The sequence below is a fragment of the Erinaceus europaeus genome, chromosome X (genome assembly GCF_950295315.1).
Source record: "Erinaceus europaeus chromosome X, mEriEur2.1, whole genome shotgun sequence".
NCBI lineage: Eukaryota > Metazoa > Chordata > Mammalia > Eulipotyphla > Erinaceidae > Erinaceus > Erinaceus europaeus.
This window is the reverse complement of record NC_080185.1, coordinates 70,943,707-70,962,936: the sequence shown is the minus strand read 5'-3', so window position 1 is coordinate 70,962,936 and position 19,230 is coordinate 70,943,707. Positions and strand designations below refer to the sequence as shown.

The 19,230-nt window shown below is 39.5% G+C and overlaps 1 protein-coding gene across 1 annotated transcript in view; it reads left to right on the top strand.

Annotated features, from left to right (window-relative positions):
* Positions 1-437: 437 nt before the first annotated feature.
* Positions 438-19,230, top strand: part of P2RY10 (P2Y receptor family member 10) — a 51,059-nt gene continuing 32,266 nt past the window's right edge. The window contains exons 1-2 of the mRNA XM_060183683.1: positions 438-985; positions 14,358-14,579. The gene's annotated coding sequence lies outside the window, so the exon portion shown is untranslated. The remainder of the gene's footprint in view (positions 986-14,357; positions 14,580-19,230) is intronic.

Sequence of the window (19,230 nt, the reverse complement as noted above, 5' to 3'; positions counted from 1 at the left end):
CAGGCGGGAGGACTGAGGCCCTCGCTCAGTCAGGGGACTGAGGTCAGGTGCTGGTTCGATGGTATTGCAGCCGCCAACAAGGGCTGCAACGGGGAACTGCACCGCCCAGGGGGTCTAGGGGCTTTTCATGGCAGGATTAGCTCCTATTGTCTGGCCCCGCTACCGGCAGCAGCCCCAGGGGGGAGCTGTTGTGGCAGGACTGGCTCTCCTTCTCTGTGGTTGTCACTGTCTCTCTCTACTGTCTGTTTGTGGCTACTGCTCTTCTCTACACTTTGGTGATTCGCGAAGAGATTGATCTTGCCAGCGCAACTGACGGAGGAGTCTGGCCGGAGCTACTCTCTGGTGATTCCCGAAGGCCTGGCTTGTGATGTCCTAGTAGCGGTGGCTGGTCATGTAATCACCCACTCTTGACTGAATGAATGGTCTGTTGTGAACGTTTGTGTGCATGTTGTGTGCCTCACGGTCGATAGACTACGGGGCTTGATTGGGTTCTAACCTGCATGTCCGTGGAGTCGTTTCAGCTCAGTGGGGATTCTCAACCTTGTTGAGACCGAGGCCGGGGATCATACGGCTACCGCTAAGCTAATACCCCTTAAGGCTCTGCGAGGGGCCCGGCCAGGCGAGTACAGTTGATTGCCTGTCCCCCGTAGAAGGGACAGTTCTTTTTCCAGTCTCTAATAAACAATTTTGAACCTGTGTCTGTGTGTCCATGTGGTCAAGCGACAAGCAAACTGGAGTCCTCATCAACCGAGGCTCTGTGTAACCCCAGTGGAGGAGAAGGTCCTAGGTGGACACCCGTTGGGTTAGTTGGGGAAGTGCAGGAGAGTGAAGGAGATTGTGAAAGTGTGTGAGAGTGAGAGAATGGTGTGCCGGCCAGCTGTAAGAGGAAGTGTGAAAGGAGCCCATGGAATCCGGGCCACCCAGACATGGAATCCGGGGTGAACTGAGGGCCCTGAGGACCTCGATGTGGAATCCGGGGTGTTAGGTATTGTCTAGATATTTGTTAATATCAGATTGATTAAACGCTCTTGTCTGTCTGTGAGTGTGTCTTGTCTGTTTGGCAGTCTGTGTTTCGTGTTCACTTACTTTCACTTTGCAGGAATGAGCCAGGCGGCATCTACCCCACTGGACCTGGTGACTGGACACATGGGTAAGGTTAAGGCCCAAGCTCATAGTTTGGGGGTAGGAGTGCATAAATATAAACTCATGACTTTTTGTTCCTCAAAGTGGCCCACCTTCAATGTAAGATGTGTTTCTGTGTTTTTTTTGTGTGTGTCCCTGTGTCTTTTTGGTCAACATTAGAAAATCATCTCAGAGCGACGGGCCCAGATTTGGTTCCAGCCTGAAGTTGCCAGATGAATTTTGCCTTGTCTTTGTCTCTCTTTTAAGCCTGAGTAGCAGAACCATGTCCTCAGGCTGGCCCAGGCAGGACCCTGAGGGCGCCAGCCCACCCGCACAGGAGTCAGGCGGGCTGGTCGCAGCAGGGGCCTGGAGCCTGGCCAGGCAGCAGCTCTAGTGCAGGGTTGACACCCTGCCCTGCCTCAGCATAACTGTCACCCAAGATGGGCCTGTGAGTACGGACGGGCGCTAGTGCTGGTGTGCGTGTGGCTTTACCCACGCCTCCATGGGAGACTGGAGATGTCTGGAAACAGTCCTTGGTCCTCTTGGGCTTCTCATGGAGAGAAGCTGAAAGAATTTGTTTATTCCTCCTTGTTTTTTCTAGGTCTAGTTAAGGTCATCCTAAGAGCTGCTGGTTAAAAAAAAATCTTAGTGTATAAATGTGAGCTGTTTCATCTTGAAAAACTGTGTGAGTGCAGATCTAAATTTGTGTTTGACCAGATACGTTGCTAAGATGTGTCTTTAACAGTTAAAAGTTAAAAGTTGCTCTTTTCCCTTAAGCAATCAGCCCAGATATATAAATGATAAAAAGGTGACTATGATATGTCTTACATGTTTATATGTGTGTTTTAGGTTTGTTTTTGTGGCCTGAGAAACATTAATCTTAAGGTTAAAAGTGTAAGTGACTTTAAAGCTGCATTCTTATCAAAGTTCTTTAAATAAAGAGTTTTCAATACAGTTCTTATCTGGTAATATAAAGGTAAAAATTAATTTGCTAAGGCAGCTAAAGGTTTAAAGTCTTAAATATTTAATGTGACAATTCATCTTATCCAAATTGATATGCAAATTATCTATGTATTTCCACAGCAAATTTGGCATTTGTCTGACACTGGAGATGGTTTGAGAAGTCACTAGTATGTGTTAACTCTCTAAGTAATTAGAGTTTGTTTAAAGTTTTAAAAAAATTAGTTAAACTGAATTTGGTTTAGAGATCCTGGTTATGGGGCTTGCTACAGGAGGTTAAAAAGATAACTTTTAAATGTATGCTCTTTAAAATTCAAACAGTGCCTCTCAAGTTAGGTATCACACACTGAAGATGTGTCTCTATCTCCTGTGTGGAAAAAGGCAGAAAGGTTATTGACATGTAAAAGTTTTAAAAAAATACCTTCTCAACTAAAGAAGTAGAACTGGCTTAGGTGAGTGAAAAATAACACAGTGGTTATATTAATGATTTTCTAGCCTGAGGCTTTTGCTCTGGTTTTCCTCTTTATATCTTTCTGCTTTTAAAAATTATCTGGTTTGTTTTAAGACTCTGTCAGAGATTTATTCTTGGCAAATGGTGTTTTTGGTCTGATAGAAGATTTGTTTTGGCAAATCCTGATTTAACAAAATTATTATTTTGAATATTTAAGTTATGAGGTTTATTTTAGCCTTTTAAGTTGCCATATTAGAGTTCTAAGGGGCAAAATATATTAAGGGTTTTATGTCTATGCTTACTCATGATAACTTTGTGATGAGTAAAGATCTTAATAAACTAAGTTATAGTGTGCTTAAACTGTCTAAGCAGTTTAAAATAATGCTAAAAATGGTAATCATTTTATCATGTCAACACATTGGGTATTGACTTCATATATTATACTGGTATATCTGTTTGTTAAAAAGACCTTCTAAAATTATATAGAGATGTATAGGCCAATTCTGGTCAATAGATTGTCAATTTTGGTAAACTCCTAATTTGGTTTTGTGTATGTCTTACTGGTTACAAATGTATGACTGCAGCAGTGATACCCCTTCAATCATACCGCAAGGTTATATTAGGGGGTCTCCAAGGGCCAGTAAAATGGCCCACAAATTTCTCTAAGGTAAATAAAATGGCACTAAATTTGGTCTTTTGTTGCTCGAATCTGCCCCCTTTGTTAGAAAAAAGTTACAGAAGACAGAAAGATTTAAAGAAAAGCTGAGAGATTGCTCAGAGGGTTTTTAAGAAGTTGGTAAATGTTTTGACATTAGATTTTAAAAAGAAAGAAAGAGAAAGTTGGGGCAGTGCCCAGAGGGAAAAGAAAAGTCAGAAAGATGGGGCTAAGGGTAGAGAAAGATCAGTGATGTTACTGCAAAGAAAAAAGGACACTGGAAGAAGGGCTGTTTTATCAACAAGCCATTTAGACTGCTTGTGGATGAACTTAAAGGCATAAGCCGGGGAGTGCTGACCCAAAAACTTGGGCCATGGCACAGACCCGTTGCCTATTTGTCAAATATTGGGCCCAGTGGCTGCTGGATGAACAAAAATGCCTGAGAACAGTAGCACCTGTGGCACAACTGGTAAGGAAAGCAGACAAGCCATCACTGGAGCAAGTCCAATGCCCACCTAACCTGCTACCTAGTTCTGTTCCTAGACCAGCCATGAGTGAAATTCAGTGCTGCCACCAGCCTGAACTCTGCCACCCTGATGTTGGAGACGGATCCTGAAGCTCCCCGCAAAAGCATGACTACTAAGAGGTATGCCTTGGCTACATGACATGTGCATGAAGCACATGGAGAAGAAAAATTCCTGACCTCCACTGGGAAGAAGATCCAGCACAAAGCTACTGGAGGCCACATGGACCCTGCAAGAAGCAGCTGTGATCCATTGTTCCGGACATCAGAAAAGAAACTGGAGGGCAGATGAAGCCACTTGTGTAGCTACACAACAAACAGGGCCAGGCTTGGCATTGATTCCACTAGACTCCCTGCTTTCAAAGGACCCTGCATACAGTAAGGAGAAATATAAGATGGGCAAGAGATTAGGACTAGAGACTAAATAGATTTTACAGAAGTAAAGTCAGAGACTTTTGGGTTTAAGTACTTGCTGATATTTATAGACACATTTTCAGGTTGGGTAGAGGTTTACCCAATAAAGTCTAAGGGGGCATAGATGGTGAGCAAGAAAATTTTAGATAAAACAGTGCCCAAGTGGAGAGTTCCCTCTCACCATTGGTTCTGGTAAGCAGATATTCACTGTTTTTGTGCCTCAGTTAGTGGTCCAAGTAATGGGAACAAATTGGAAATTTCATTGTGCCAATGGACCCCATAGCTCTGGGCAGAGAGAGAGATAGATTAGACCCTGAAGGAGACTTTAACTAAATTAACCCTTGAAACTGGTGGGGGATGGGTACCACTGCTGCTCCTGGCCCTTCTGAGAGTGTACTGTTTCCCATTTGTAAACAAACTGTCTCCCTTTGAAATGGCAGACTGATGCTGTCATGATCTGTGATGCTTTTTGTCTCTGATCCACCCCACAACTGTTACCAAGTTCTTACAGATCTCCAGCCTATATTGCAGGACAAATTAGAATGCTGTGCTACAAGCCTTTGAGAAAGACCTTATATTGTGATCCTGAGTACACCAACTGCTGCAAAGGTTGCCGGTAAGCGCCACTAGATTCATCACACTCGTTTGAAGAAGACAGTTGCTGAGTCCACTAAAACAGAAGACTCTTAAGATAATGGTTCTTAGAACCGGTATGCTGAGGCTTCAACAGAAGGAAAAGAAGAGGAAGATGAATCAAAGATTTGATTCTTAGCTAAGACTCGTGGAGAATGTTAGAAGCAGTAGTTTTAAGGAATATTAGAAATAGTTTTAAAAGTTCTCTTTCATGCAGTTATTTGTTAAGTGCTTTTAGTATAAGTTGTTTGTGGTGTGAGATGGAAAATCCCTTGCCCTTTCCCCCTTGGAAAACAGGACCTAATCAGTAAAGGCCATCAGTTGCTTTGCAGGTTGCTTGAAGGACCCTGCATAGGGCAAGCCGTATCAGGGCCTTTGCACAGGGTTTGAGGAATGCTTTTTCCAGGGGGGGGGTGCAGCAGAAGGCCGGATGGTTACAGCAGATGGCGGGAGGATGTGGTGACCCTACCTGGCTAGATTCTATTGGTTGTGTGACTTTGCAGTGTTTGAAACTAGCCCGCGCTTTGCTTTGAATGGATCATGCTTTCGTTAAGTTTGAAATGATTGGGTTTTTGTGTTCTCTATAGCCTGTTATTGGATGTAGGTTGATAAGGTGATGTGTTCCCCCTCCCTGAATGTATTCAGAAAGCCTATAAATAGTTTGGTTTGAGCCCTGTTCGGGATCGAGCTTGGTGGACTGCTGCCAGTCACCATCGTGGCCCAGATTCGAATTCGTGAATAAACATCTTTGCTTCCTTGCAGTGGATGGTGGTTAATTCTCGCTCTGTAACAATAAAATTTGTGAGAATTAAAGTGGTTATCTTTGGGAGGTGAGAGGGTGGGCTACAAAACTCTGGTTTTAGATATGGTATAGAACTATGCACTGCACTCTTACAATCATGTAACCTACTATTAATCACAAATGAAAATGAAAAGAAGAGGGGGGCAGAGTCAAGATGGCGACTGGAATGTAGCAGCCCCTGTGGGCTCTGACATCAACTGCTAGAAAGCCTTGAAATCCTGGCCTTCAGAGGGACAAGCAAGGAGGCATCCTAAAGGTAGACCAGGGAGGTGATTATAATTCAATTTGGGTTAAAAATTAGAGCAAAAAGAAAGGAAATATCTTGATTATTTCTCTCAGCTCCCCTCTCCCCATAACCAGACACTGGGGTTAGGGAGCTGCTGCTAGCAGGCTCCCCATGGAGCTCCTTTCTTTACCAAGATTCCTGGCCCACCAGGGTGCCATTAAACCCTACTTCCAAATCTCTAGGCTATTTCTGTTGTTCCTCTGAGTAAGGGACTTAGACCCATTCAAGTGACAATTAGCAATCAAGCAAGCCTCACCCAGCCTGCTTGAAAGTTTTTTTTTCCTTTTTTCACGTTTGTTTTGTATTGTGTTTTCTTTCTCAATCAGTTGTCTAGACTAAATGTACATAGGCTCACAGGGAGCTGTCCAAGCTGTAGACCCACTGATTGGGCTTTTTACTCTGTTCTATTTTACAAATACTATTATATATACACGCATATCCCTTCCCCCCTTCAGGTGACCAAAATTAACTCTTAGTATACTTTCCATTGCTAGACAACAAGAGTTATCACCCACTGTGAGAGATACTTGTCTCATTTTTCATACCTCCTCTATACACTATCGACCTTCTCCCACCTCCAAGCCAATTAAAAAAAAAAATATATATATATATATAAAACTCTCCTTTCACTGCTTTTTTTTCTGTTTCCATATTTTTTCTTTTCTCTATTTTCTTCCCCTGTCTTCCTTTCTCCCTTCCTCCTCCCTCTGCCTTCTGAATTCACTGATACTTATTTGTGAGCTATTTCAGGGAAGAAGTCTGACTCAGAGTGGACTCTTTTTGTGTGTGTCTCTGCTCTACTTCCCCTTCCCCTCTTGCTACCCTTAGAATCTACAGTGGACAGTAGATTTGCATAATTGTCTATTCCTGCTATCCCTTTTTTCCTTTCTCTTTCTTTTTAATTTAGATTTGGTTGCTATTGTTTCTTGAACTGGAGACATTGTGGGACTAACTGGTATTGGTTAAACTGCTTCAGTCATTGCTTTAGTTACTATTGTAGTTTCTGAGGGTGGTGATTGCATTTGTCATAAAGGTATTTAATATAGTGTGGCTTGTACATAAAACAAAGCAACTGAGGAACAACAGAACATAAAAATAAAAAACACATTAAAAATTGGTAGATCAAGAGCAAATAAAACTGCTAATACAGTGAATGAAGACAATAGCCTAGAAGAAACCACAAATCAGCCAGAAGTAACAATAGATAAGAAAAGCATGCAAGCAATGGTAAATTGATTAATCACAGAAATGAAAACAACTTTGGAGGAAAGGAATAGCACTATTAGGGAAACAACAGATGAGACCCTCAAGGAAAATACTAACTACCTTGAGGAAATTAGAGAACTGAAAGCTGAAATAGCTGTAATGAAGAAAGCAGCCGAAGGAAGGGAAAGCAGACTAGCAGAAGCAGAAAACAGAATTAGCCAGACAGAGGATGAGCTAGAGAAAACTAAGAAAGAGGTGAAAGAGCTCAAAAAGAGATTGAGAGACACTGAAAACAACAACAGAGACATATGGGATGGTCTCAAAAGAAGAAACATTCGTATAATTGGCCTGCCAGAGGAAGAAAGAGAAGAAGGGGAAGCAAGCATTCTAGAGAGAATTATAGAAGAAAACTTCCCAGACCTGAACAACAGAAAGGACATTAAGATCCAAGAGGCTCAGAAAGTCCCAAACAGCATCAACCCAGACCTGAAGACACCAAGACGCATCATAGTCACAATGAGAAGGAGTAAGGATAAAGAAAGGATCCTAAAGGCTGCAAGAGAAAAACAAAAAATCACATACAGGGGAAAAACTATAAGACTATCAGCAGACTTCTCTACCCAAACTCTAAAAGCCAGAAGAGAATGGCAAGATATCTATCAAGCCCTGAATGAAAAACGGTTTCAACCAAGGATAATATATCCCTCTAGACTTTCATTCAAACTAGATGGAGTTATCAAAACCTTCTCAGACAAACAACAGTTAAAGGAAGCAGCTATCACCAAGCCGGCCCTGAAAGAGGTTCTAAAAGACCTCTTATAAACAAGAACATCACTATAATACTTGCAACATATCAGATGAAAACTTGTTGAACAATGGCACTACAACACATTAAATTCATAATATCAGTAAATGTCAATGACTTAAACTCACCCATCAAAAGGCACAGAGTGGGGGGATGGATCAGAAAACATAACCCAACCATATGCTGCTTGCAAGAATCCCACTTGACCCAACAAGATAAACATAGACTTAAAGTGAAAGGATGGAAAACTATCTTATAGGCTAATGGACCACAAAGAAAAGCAGGAACAGCCATTCTCATCTCTGACACAATATACTGCTTAAGAACCACTGGGTTAGACAGACACTCAAGCAGGAAATACATATGTTCCTGGAAACAAATGAAAATAAAGACACAACCTATCAAAATATTTGGGACACAGCGAAAGCAGTACTGAGAGGGAAACTCATAGCCATACAATCACATATTAAACAACAAGAAAAAACCCAAATAAACAACCTTACTGCACACCTTAAGGACTTTTAGGAAGAGGAAAAAAGGAACCCTAAAGCAACCAGAAGGACAGAAATCATTAAAATTAGAGCAGAAATAAACAACATCGAAAATAAGAGAACACTACAGAAGATCAATGAAGCCAAATGTTGGTTCTTTGAAAAATTAAACAAGATTGACAAACCCCTAGCCAGACTCACTAAACAAAAAAGGGAGAAGACTTAAATTCATAGAATTGTAAATGATAGGGAGTTGGGCGGTGGTGCAGTGGGTTAAGCGCATGTGGCGCAAAGCACAGGGACTGGCGTAAGGATCCCGGTTCGAGCCCCCGGCTCCCCACCTGCAGGGGAGTCGCTTCACGGGTGGTGAAGCAGGTCTGCAGGTGTCTATCTTTCTCTCCCCTCTCTCTCTGTCTTCCCCTCCTCTCTCCATTTCTCTCTGTCCTATCCAACAACAAAGCAACGTCAACAATGGCAATAATAACCGCAACGAGGCTTCAACAACTGGGGCAACAAAAGGGGGGAAAATGGCCTCCAGGAGCGGTGGATTCATGGTGCAGGCACTGAGCCCAGCAATAACCCTGGAGGAAAAAAAAGAATTGTAAATGATAGAGGAGATATCATTACTGACACCACAGAAATCCAGAAAATCATGTGAGACTTCTATGAAGAACTATACGCCACCAAGCTAGAAAAACTGGAAGAAGTGGAAGAATTCCTAGAAGCATATGCCCTTCCAAAACTGAACCAAGAAGAACTACAAAACCTAAATGCACCAATCACAGACAAAGAAATCTAAACTGTTATTAAGAATCTCCCCAACAACAAAAGTCCTGGACCAGAAGGCTTCACAAATGAATTCTACAAAACCTTCAGGAAACAGTTAATACCCATACTCCTAAAGCTTTTCCATAAGATCGAAGAAACAGGGACACCCCCTTCCACTTTCTATGAAGCCAACATCACTCTGATACCCAAAGCAGATAGAGACACAACAAAAAAGGAAAACTACAGACGAATATCTCTGATGAACATAGATGCCAAAATATTAAACAATATCTTGGCCAACTGGATACAACAGCACGTCAAAAAGATTGTTCATCATGACCAAGTGGGATTCATCCCAGGAATGCAAGGCTGGTTCAACATCTGCAAGTCAATCAATGTCATTCACCAAATCAATAAAAGCAAAGCCAAAAACCACATGATTATCTCAATAGATGCATAGAAAGCCTTTGACAAAATCCAACACCCAATTCATGCTCAAAACTCTACAAAAATGGGAATAGATGGGAAATCCCTAAAGATAGTGAAATCCATATATAGCAAACCAACAGCCAGCATCATACTCAATGGACAGAAGTTGAAAGCATTTCCCCTCAGATCAGGGACGAGACAGGCCTGCCCACTATCACCATTACTCTTCAACATAGTTTTGGAAGTTCTTGCCATAGCAATCAGGCAAGAGAAAGGAATCAAAGGAATTCAGATTGGAAGGGAAGAAGTCAAACTCTCACTATTTGCAGATGACATGATAGTATACATAGAAAAACCTAAAGAATCCAGTAGAAGACTACTGGAAGTTATTAGGTAATATAGCAAGGTATCAGGCTACAAAATCAGTGTACAACAATCAGTGGCATTTCTCTATGCAAACACTAAAACTGAAGAAGAAGACATCCAGAAATCACTCCCATTCACTGTTGCAACAAAATCAATCAAATACCTAGGAGTAAAGCTGACCAAAGAAGTGAAAGACTTGTATACTGAAAACTATGAGTCAGTCTTCAAGGAAATAGAAACTGATACCAAGAAATGGAAAGACATCCCATGCTCATGGATTGAAAGAATAAATATCATCAAAATGAATTTTCTCCCCAGAGCCATATACAAATTTAATGCGATACCCATCAAAGTTCCACCAAGATTCTTTAAGAAAATAGAACAAACACTACATTCATTTATCTGGAACCAGAAAACACCTAGAATTGCCAAAACCATCTTGAGGAAAAGAAACAGAAACAGAGGCATCACACTCCCAGACCTTAAAATATATTATAATGCCATCATCATCAAAATAGCATCGTACTGGAACAAAAATAGGCACACAAACCAGTGGAATAGAATTGAAAGCCCAGATCTAAACCCCCACACCTATGGACATCTAATCTTTGATAAGGGAGCCCAAAGTATTAAATGGAAGAAGGAGGCTCTCTTCAATAAATGGTGCTGGGAAAACTGGGTTATAACATGCAGAATAATGAAATTGAGCCACCTTATCTCACCAGAAACAAAAATCAACTCCAAATGGATCAAAGACCTGGATGTCAGACCAGAAACTATCAAATACTTAGATGAAAACATTGGTAAAACACTTCCCCACATACACCTCAAGGAGATCTTTGATGAAACAAACCCAATTGCAAGGAAGACAAAAGCAGAAACAAATCAATGGGACTACATCAAATCGAAAAGCTTCTGCACAGCCAAAGAAACTATCACACAAACAAAGAGACCCCTCACAGAATGGGAGAAGATCTTCACATGCCAAACATCAGACAAGAGACTAATCACCAAAATATACAGAGAACTCAGCAAACTTAGCAACAAAAAAGCAAATGACCCCATCCAAAAATGGGCAGAGGATATGAACAAGACATTCACTTCAGAGGAGATCCAAAAGGCTAACAAACATGAAAAACTGTTCCAGGTTGCTGATTGTCAGAGAGATGCAAATAAAGACAACATTGCGATACCACCTCACTACTGTGGGAATGTCATACATCAAAAAGGACAGCAGCAACAAATGTTGGAGAGGCTGTAGGGACAGAGGAACCCTTCTACACTGCTGGTGGGAATGTAAATTGGTCCAGCCTCTCTGGACAGCAGTCTGGAGAAATCTTAAAAGGCTAGACATAGATCTTCTATATGACCCAGTAATTCCTCTCCTGGGGATATACCCCAAGGATTCCATAATGCCCAAACAAAAAGATATGTGTACATCTATGTTCATAGCAGCACAATTCATAATAGCTAAAACCTGGAAGGAACCCAGGTGCCCAACAGCAGATGAGTGGCTGAGAAATCTGTGGTACATACACACAGTGGAATACTATGCACCTATTAAGAACAATGAGCCCACCTTATCTGACCCATCTTGGACAGAGCTAGAAGGAATTATGTTAAGTGAGCTAAGTCAGAATGATAAAGATGAGTATGGGATGTCCCCACTCATAAACAGAAGTTGAGAAAGAAGAACAGAAAGGGAAACTAAAAGCAGGATCTGATTAAATTGAGAGCAGGGCACCAATGTTAAAACACTGTGGCCATTGGGCTTCCCGGTATGATGGAGGGTGTGTGGGGTGGGGGTGGGTGGTGGGGATGGGACATAGTCTTTTGGTGGTGGGAGTGGTGTTTATGTACAATCCTATTAAAGTGTAAACATTATATAAACCACTATTTAATTAATATGAGAGGCGAAAAACTGATGATATGTCTAGAACTTCTTAAAACACAGACTGAGTCTTTTTAATACATAGGCTGTCTTTGATATGTTCTCTCCCAAAAAAAAAAAAGCCTAGACCAGGGAGAACAGAAGCAACTGGTAGCACAGCTATATACAAGATGCTGGGTACTATACCCCAAACCCTATCAAAGGGACTTTCCAAAGTTAACCCTATAACCAAATAATGTGATGATAACAATAACTATACATTGTCTTCTTGAACCCTAAGACAACAGGAACCTCACATTTCCACTATAGAGCCTATATTTCCCCCAGTCCTGGAACCTTAGGGTGGGGCCCACTTTTCTGCAAGCTGCTCTCAATTCAAATCAAATAATATTGTATCCGCGGATGGCAACCTAATCAACACAACGAGTGCCACCCCAGCATGCTTCACTTCAGACTATGACCAGAGACTTCAGGTGTGGAATGACAACCCTTCAGCTTCATCACTCGGGTGAGACCTTTCCTTTCATAGTATTCTCTAATTCCATTCCAGCCGTTCCATTCCCCAATAAAGTCCCCAAACCTAGAAATAGTCCAGGTCCCCTGAGATAGAGCATAGGTTCACACGTGCCCATAAACTAGGGGAAAAATATATACCTGAAAGCAGAAGTACACAAGAGCATGCAGGGAATACCCCCCAACACTTCATCTGCACTATTACAGTTTTTAGGTCCATGATTGTTCAACAATTTGTTTGGCTTTGTATGTTAACTCTCTTTTCAGCCACCAGGTTCCAGATGCTGAGGAGACTTCCCTGGACAGACGACCCCATCAATGTGTACTGGAGCGCCACTTCCTCAGAGCCCCACCCTACTAGGGAAAGAGAGAGACATACTGGGATTATGGATTGACCAGTCAACGCCCATGTTCAGCGGGGAAGCAATTACAGAAGCCAGACCTTCCACCCTCTGCAACCCACAACAACCCTGGATCCATACTCCCAGAGAGATAGAGAATGGGAAGGCTTTCGGGGAAGGGGTAGGATGTGGAGATCGGGTTATGGGAATTATGCGGAATTGTACCCCCTCTCATTCTATGGTTTTGTTAATGTCTCCTTTCTTAAATAAAAAAATGAAAAGAAGAAATATAAATTTGAAGGGACATATGCATCCTGTGATAATAGCTGCATGATTCACAATTGGCAAGCAATAGAATGAGCCCAAATGCTTACTGACTGAGGACTAGATAAAGAAGTTATGGGACATATTCAGTGGAATACTACTCTGAAATTTAAAAAAGAATGTGTAGTGTGTCCTTCGGGACAAAATGAATGGAACTGGACACAATTATGCTTAGTGAAGTAAGTAAAAATTGTGGAGTTTTCCCCTATATCCTATGGTTTTTGTCAGTGTTTCCTTTTTATAAATAAATAAGTACAATAAAGTGAAAGACAACTATTGGATTATTTTGCTCATGTATAGATTATAGGGATTGAAATGCAAGAACTTGCCCCCAAAAAGAAGGAAGCAAAATTTCTCTAAGACTTTGTGAGAACTATGGTAGTTTACTTGGGAAGGGTAGTCACAGAACTTTGGTTTTAGGTGCAGTATGTAGCTATACCCTGTGTAGTCATAACCTTGCAAACCATTATTAAATTATTAATAAAAATTAAAAAATTAAAAAATGATTTGTTATGAACCTATTGTGCCTTTCTACAGAGATGTTGTCATCTACTTATTTAATCAGATTTATTCACAAATTTAATTGCAGTTTAACCTAACACATAGTATGTTCTTATTTTTTTGCAATTATTTCTCAGAAGACTATATGAAGCTCTATATTCGGGGCTCTGAATATAGTAGACTTAAATGCTCACAGAGATTTGTACTATTTTTCAAGCTTTGTTTCTCAGACTTGACTAATACAGCTCTCTACAGATATATTTTATTTCCTTATTTGTATAGTTATAAATCCCTAGAGACATTGTAAGTAAAGGTCAAAATTGTGGTACACTAGAGAGAGATTTATGTATAAACATTGTTTATTTATCCACTCAGTAATTATTTAGAGTTTTTCATCCATTCCCTCACTCTTTTAGTAAATATTTATGAAAGTGACTTATTTTCTGGTAATTGAGAATACAAAACCAAGTTTTAAATGAATTTTGCCACTAAACAGTTATATGTAAGGGATAAGAAGTGTACAAATGTAATTGAATTATTGACATTGAATTATGAACCTTGAAATGAATAGTTGAGAAGACAGAGGGAAATAGTTTAAGCAAAAGTAATACTACTGCTGTCAATTCTGATTTATATTCTTGATATTTCCTCAGTTTGGGGGCTTCAGGGTTGACGAAGATGCAGCTTGCTTGCTCTTAGATAAACTCTCCTCAGATGTGACCTCAAAATTCTAATTTAACATGGAGACTGCTGGAATTTGAGACTAGTATGAGTTATGGGAAAAGAAAAAAAATGAGAAACACTGAAGAAGGCCAGTGTCCACTAATTGATTGATATTATATAACATCTAACTCCCCATTTTTTATTTTTCTGCAGCAATAAGATAAAAATAAAACTTGAGAACATCATCTGTGCAAGGGACTTACCTTCTCTCAGTACAAATAAGGTTTCTGTGGTGAGACACCAAATGCACTCAACTTCCTCTTTGAACAACATATTTGTCAGTTATCAACAAGATCCTTGCCACCCAGAGTTAGAGCTTTCTTACCCCAACTTCGTGCAAAGAAGCAAGAGAATTAATCCTAGCTGAAATTCAGGGTAAGTCAAAAGCTTGCATAGGGGAATCAGTGGTTCTATGTGGGAAGATTGGTGGAGGGTATGGATGGAACCAAGTGTGAGGCCAGTTACCAATTCAAAAATAATCCCTAGTTTCTCATTTTTAAAAAATATTACAGCAAGAGTAATAATGAATGTCCTTCAGTCTGACTAGAGTCTTAAATTAGGGTCATTGGAACAATTTCTCACACAGGGGTATGTAGTCTGCAATATAGCTCACTCTTTTCTGGGATACTTTATACTGGGATACTTTATAGGCTTTGGAAAGATGGATCAACATGGTAAAGAAATGGTGTTTTCACTGAAAGTGATCAAAAAATCTTTCTGTATTCAGAAAAAAAAGGATATTTTGAATTTCTGCCCTGTGTAATTCATCTGGCTGCATAATAAAAGGGACATTTTTGCTTTAGTAAGTATAGCTCTCTAGTATGCAGGAATAGATCTTTTCTCTAGAGAGAAGAAAGTCAGATTATAGATTTTGGAGCTGAAAAGATCTCTAGAGATTACATTTTTTTTCACAATGCAGAAAGGGTAATTGAGAGCCAGTAAAATAAACACAACTAGTTACTGGTGGAGCTAGAACAACAACAACAGATATATATCTTCTATATCATTTTCCTTTACCCAGCAGCAGTTTTTATATTCAGATAATATAATAAATGTATTTATGACCCTTTGGAACCATATATTAGGAAACAAATTATCTCATATGACAAATTTGGTGAAATTATTTCATTTTTTCAGATGTTTCTTCATCATTATAAAGGTGATTTTCTGTGTGTATTCTTTTTAAAATATAGTTTTAACTCTTGATTTAGTAATTGATTATGCGATAAGATCGTATGAATGCAGTTCCACACTACATCCACTACCAAAGTTCTCTGCCCCTCTCCCAAATCACCCTAGTTCTCATAAAATCTGAGAAACATTTTGGCTAATCATTTTGTTTATTAGAAAGTCCATATGTCAAAACTGATTTCTGACACAAATTTAACAAAATTGGTCAGCAGTGCCCAAAAGAGTAGTAACTAGCATTTCATTAATTGTTGTTCTTATCATCCTGAATGCTAGAACCTCTCTGGTTCTAAACCAAGATGACTGAGTCTGTGAAGGACTGCATATCAGTTGATGTAAGGATCCTTCTGGATAGAATAACAATTTTTTTGCATTTATTTTGTGGATCAGTAGTCTCGTTTCCATTGATTCCACAGCGGGAATATTTTAATGCTGGTTGTTCAAAAGAATGCAAGGAGTTTCTGTCATTTCGACTAACAAAGAGTTTATCTCTTAACATTGCAACACCATAAAAATTATTAACTGTTGAAAGATAGGCATTATACTTCAGTTATACTTAAACAGGAAATGGTCTGAGCTATACTGAGAATCAAGTCATGCATTCAGGCTAATTATGCAGTAGTTCCTGTTAAACACGGCTCCTTCTCTGGTCAAAAGACGTTCCCTTTGGGTAAAATTGTTGAGTTCAAGTAGTAGAGACTGTTCAAATTCTGGTAACTATCGAGGATGAAATTAATGGTTATATTTCTGCATGGTTTGGGGGGTTATTCTTTGTGCCAGTTATGTTTAAGATAAGTCAGTGTAAGAAACAGCCCTTTACCACAGCTCTAGCAAAGAGGAAAGAGCTGTATGCAGTGAAACCACTCTGCAAAGAGTTTCAATAATCAGGGCAAGGGCTACCTAGAAGTCGCCCCTTTATTAAAACCCTTTGATCAAAAAGTCTACTTACTTTCCAGATAGAAATATGTTACAAAAACATTTTCATTTAGTATTGGTTTATGTGCATTACAGAGAGACAAAGTAGGTGGGTTTATAGACAGATTCTACAAGTCTTGGCTCTAGCTCATGTTCTGCCAATGACTCACTGTGTGGTTTTCTGACAATGGCTAGTTGTGTTGCAATTTATTTTATTCCTCTGGGTCTTAATATCTTCACCTGTAATGAAGGAGAATAGCTTAGACTAGATAGTTTATAATTTTCTTCCTGGAAATACAGTACTTTGACTCTATACTTTTCAGTGCCTGAGAAGATTTCTACATCATAAATTGCCTTGGAAACAGTAGGTCTTAATAGGGGAACCTAATTAAAAGGGACCTTCTGGAAATATAGTCCTAAATCTCAAGGGAATTCAGTGGCATTTCCCAACAGCTATATATATTTCAGAATAATATTGTCATGCAAGCTTCATCTTTCATACCACAGGCAAGTGTGTTGTAATTTCCCCCCTTTTTTTCTAGTGATAAAGCATAAACAATAAACAAGAGAAAGAGATCTGAAATCTGATTTCCACAATGACAAATGTTGTTTGGTTGGTATTTCCCAATCTTTTAAAAGATAGGTTCCCCTGCTGGCAAAATAGTTCACTTGGACAGTGATAGGTTTGTCATGTGTGTTACCCAGATTTAAGCTTAGCCCTCACTGCACTGAGAAAGCTTTAGTGTTGTAATGCTTCTCTCTCTCTCTGCCTCTGCCTCTCTTCCTCTCTATCCCTATGAGTCAGCTTGGAGTCGTGAAGTCCCAGAAATTACCAAAAAATATAACATACAAATAAAAAATAAAACAAAAGCCAGTATTCCCTTTGATAAACAACAACAAAAATGACACTGCAAAGTTCTTGTGAAATTACATCCCTAGTTACAAGCTCTGAATTTCTAGAGAAGTCTACCCTATTATGTTAACATTTTCCAAGTACTGTTTGTTCAGTAGTCAAAGTCGATATGCAAATTCACACTTTCAGCAATTTGTACTATACAAACAATGATTTTAATTTCCAAATGTATGTTCTATAATAAAGAATATTATTTCATCCAGTTAGCACATTTATTATCCTTATACTTTAAGTATTATTGTTTCAGAGGTATGAAACATCTCTCAGCACTATACATTTTGGGGGAAATTTTCTAAATCCAGGAAATAATCCAAACAAAATTTCATGGATATTACATTTTGTACAAGTAAAGGGTATTGCTTTTAGCATTTATTAAATGCCTGCTGTGTACGATAAATGAAAATAGGTAGTTTTAATGTTTATTTTATACCTATATCTAATGTTTATTTATTTGATAGAACAGAGAGAAATTGAGAAGGGGAAAAGGAGATAGATAAAGAAAAGGAAAGGAAAGATAGAAAGAAAATGCCTGCATCACTGCTTCACCACTATTGAAACTTCACCCCTGCAGGTGAGGACTGGGGACTTGAACTAGGTCCTTGTACACAGTAAAGTGTGCACTCAACTAAGTGAACCACTGCCCAGCCCTCATAATAGGCACTTTTGTGGATATATATCTATATATATAATTTTTTTCCTCCGGAGTTTTTACCGGGGCTTGGTGCCAGCACTATAAATCCACTGTTCCTGGTGGCCTTCCCCCCTCCCCACTGTTGTTGTTGTTGTTGGATAGGACAGAGAGAAATTGAGAGAGGAGGGAAAGACTGAGAGGGGGAGAGAAAGACACCTGCGGACCTGCTTCCCCACTTGTGAAGTGACTTGCGCAGGTCCTTGCACTTCATTCTATGTGTGCTTAATCTGATGTGCTACCACCCTGCCCCCTATATTTATCTTTTAATGTGATATTTGGAAAAAAAAAACCAAGACCCTATATAATGTCACTGAGCTGTCTTCTCAGTTTAACTTTTTACTCTTTATGAGAGAGAGAGAGAGAAGTAGTGAATGGGAGAGACAGACGGAAAAGATACTTCACAATACCGTGTATACACCTGCACAGCTTCCCTAGCATCATCCATGGTGCTTCTGTGTGGTGCTGGGGCTTGAAACCAGGGCCTTACAGACTATAAAGTGTATTCTGTTGCATAAGCTATCTCCTCGTCTACATTTTTATTTAATCTTCTCAATAATCTTCAGGCACTATGACCTTATTTTTATCAAGAAGACTTAAATACAAAGATAAGGAGTTATTTCATGCTGGACAAGTAATAACTGAGTCAAGATACAACTTCAGGTCTTCCCGGACAATCATTATTTCCATTTTTAAAAATATTGTCCCATCTGCAAAAAAGAGAGATAATTAATCCTCCTTCCTAAATAATTAAATGTTCAATACATATTTATGCACAAAATTTAAATTCAAATCTAATATGTTAATTTTATTTAGTGTATCACTTTATTGGGAACTATTAATCTGCAAGACTTGTGATTAGTGCATAAATTCACATCGCATGATACATGTCAGCATACCATACAATTTTGTAATTATCTGGTTGCTTTAATTCACTTTATGTAAGAATTTTTCATTTCCTCTATTTTTAGAAATACATTTAAAATTGCAAAATAGAATATATCCAAATATTTATCTTTGTGATATAAAGTCCAAGTTAGAGTTAACTTGAGTTAACTCAGAAAACACCAGAGATCTCAATTCTATTTGCTCTTTTTTGGCTGTAGTTGTCAATGGTTGAATGAAGGACATTTTTGGTCATAAGGGTCACAATGGTTTGAGTAATTCACAGGAGACTTTGGTAGCCTAGAGAAGACAAAGGTAATATAGCAAAGTAAGCTCTATTCCAAAAAGTTCTGCAGATGTCCCTTAGAGAGTGGGAGGGGCTCCCATTAGCTAGCATTTTTTCCCTACTTAATTTCTCTTTCTTGACCAAGATAACA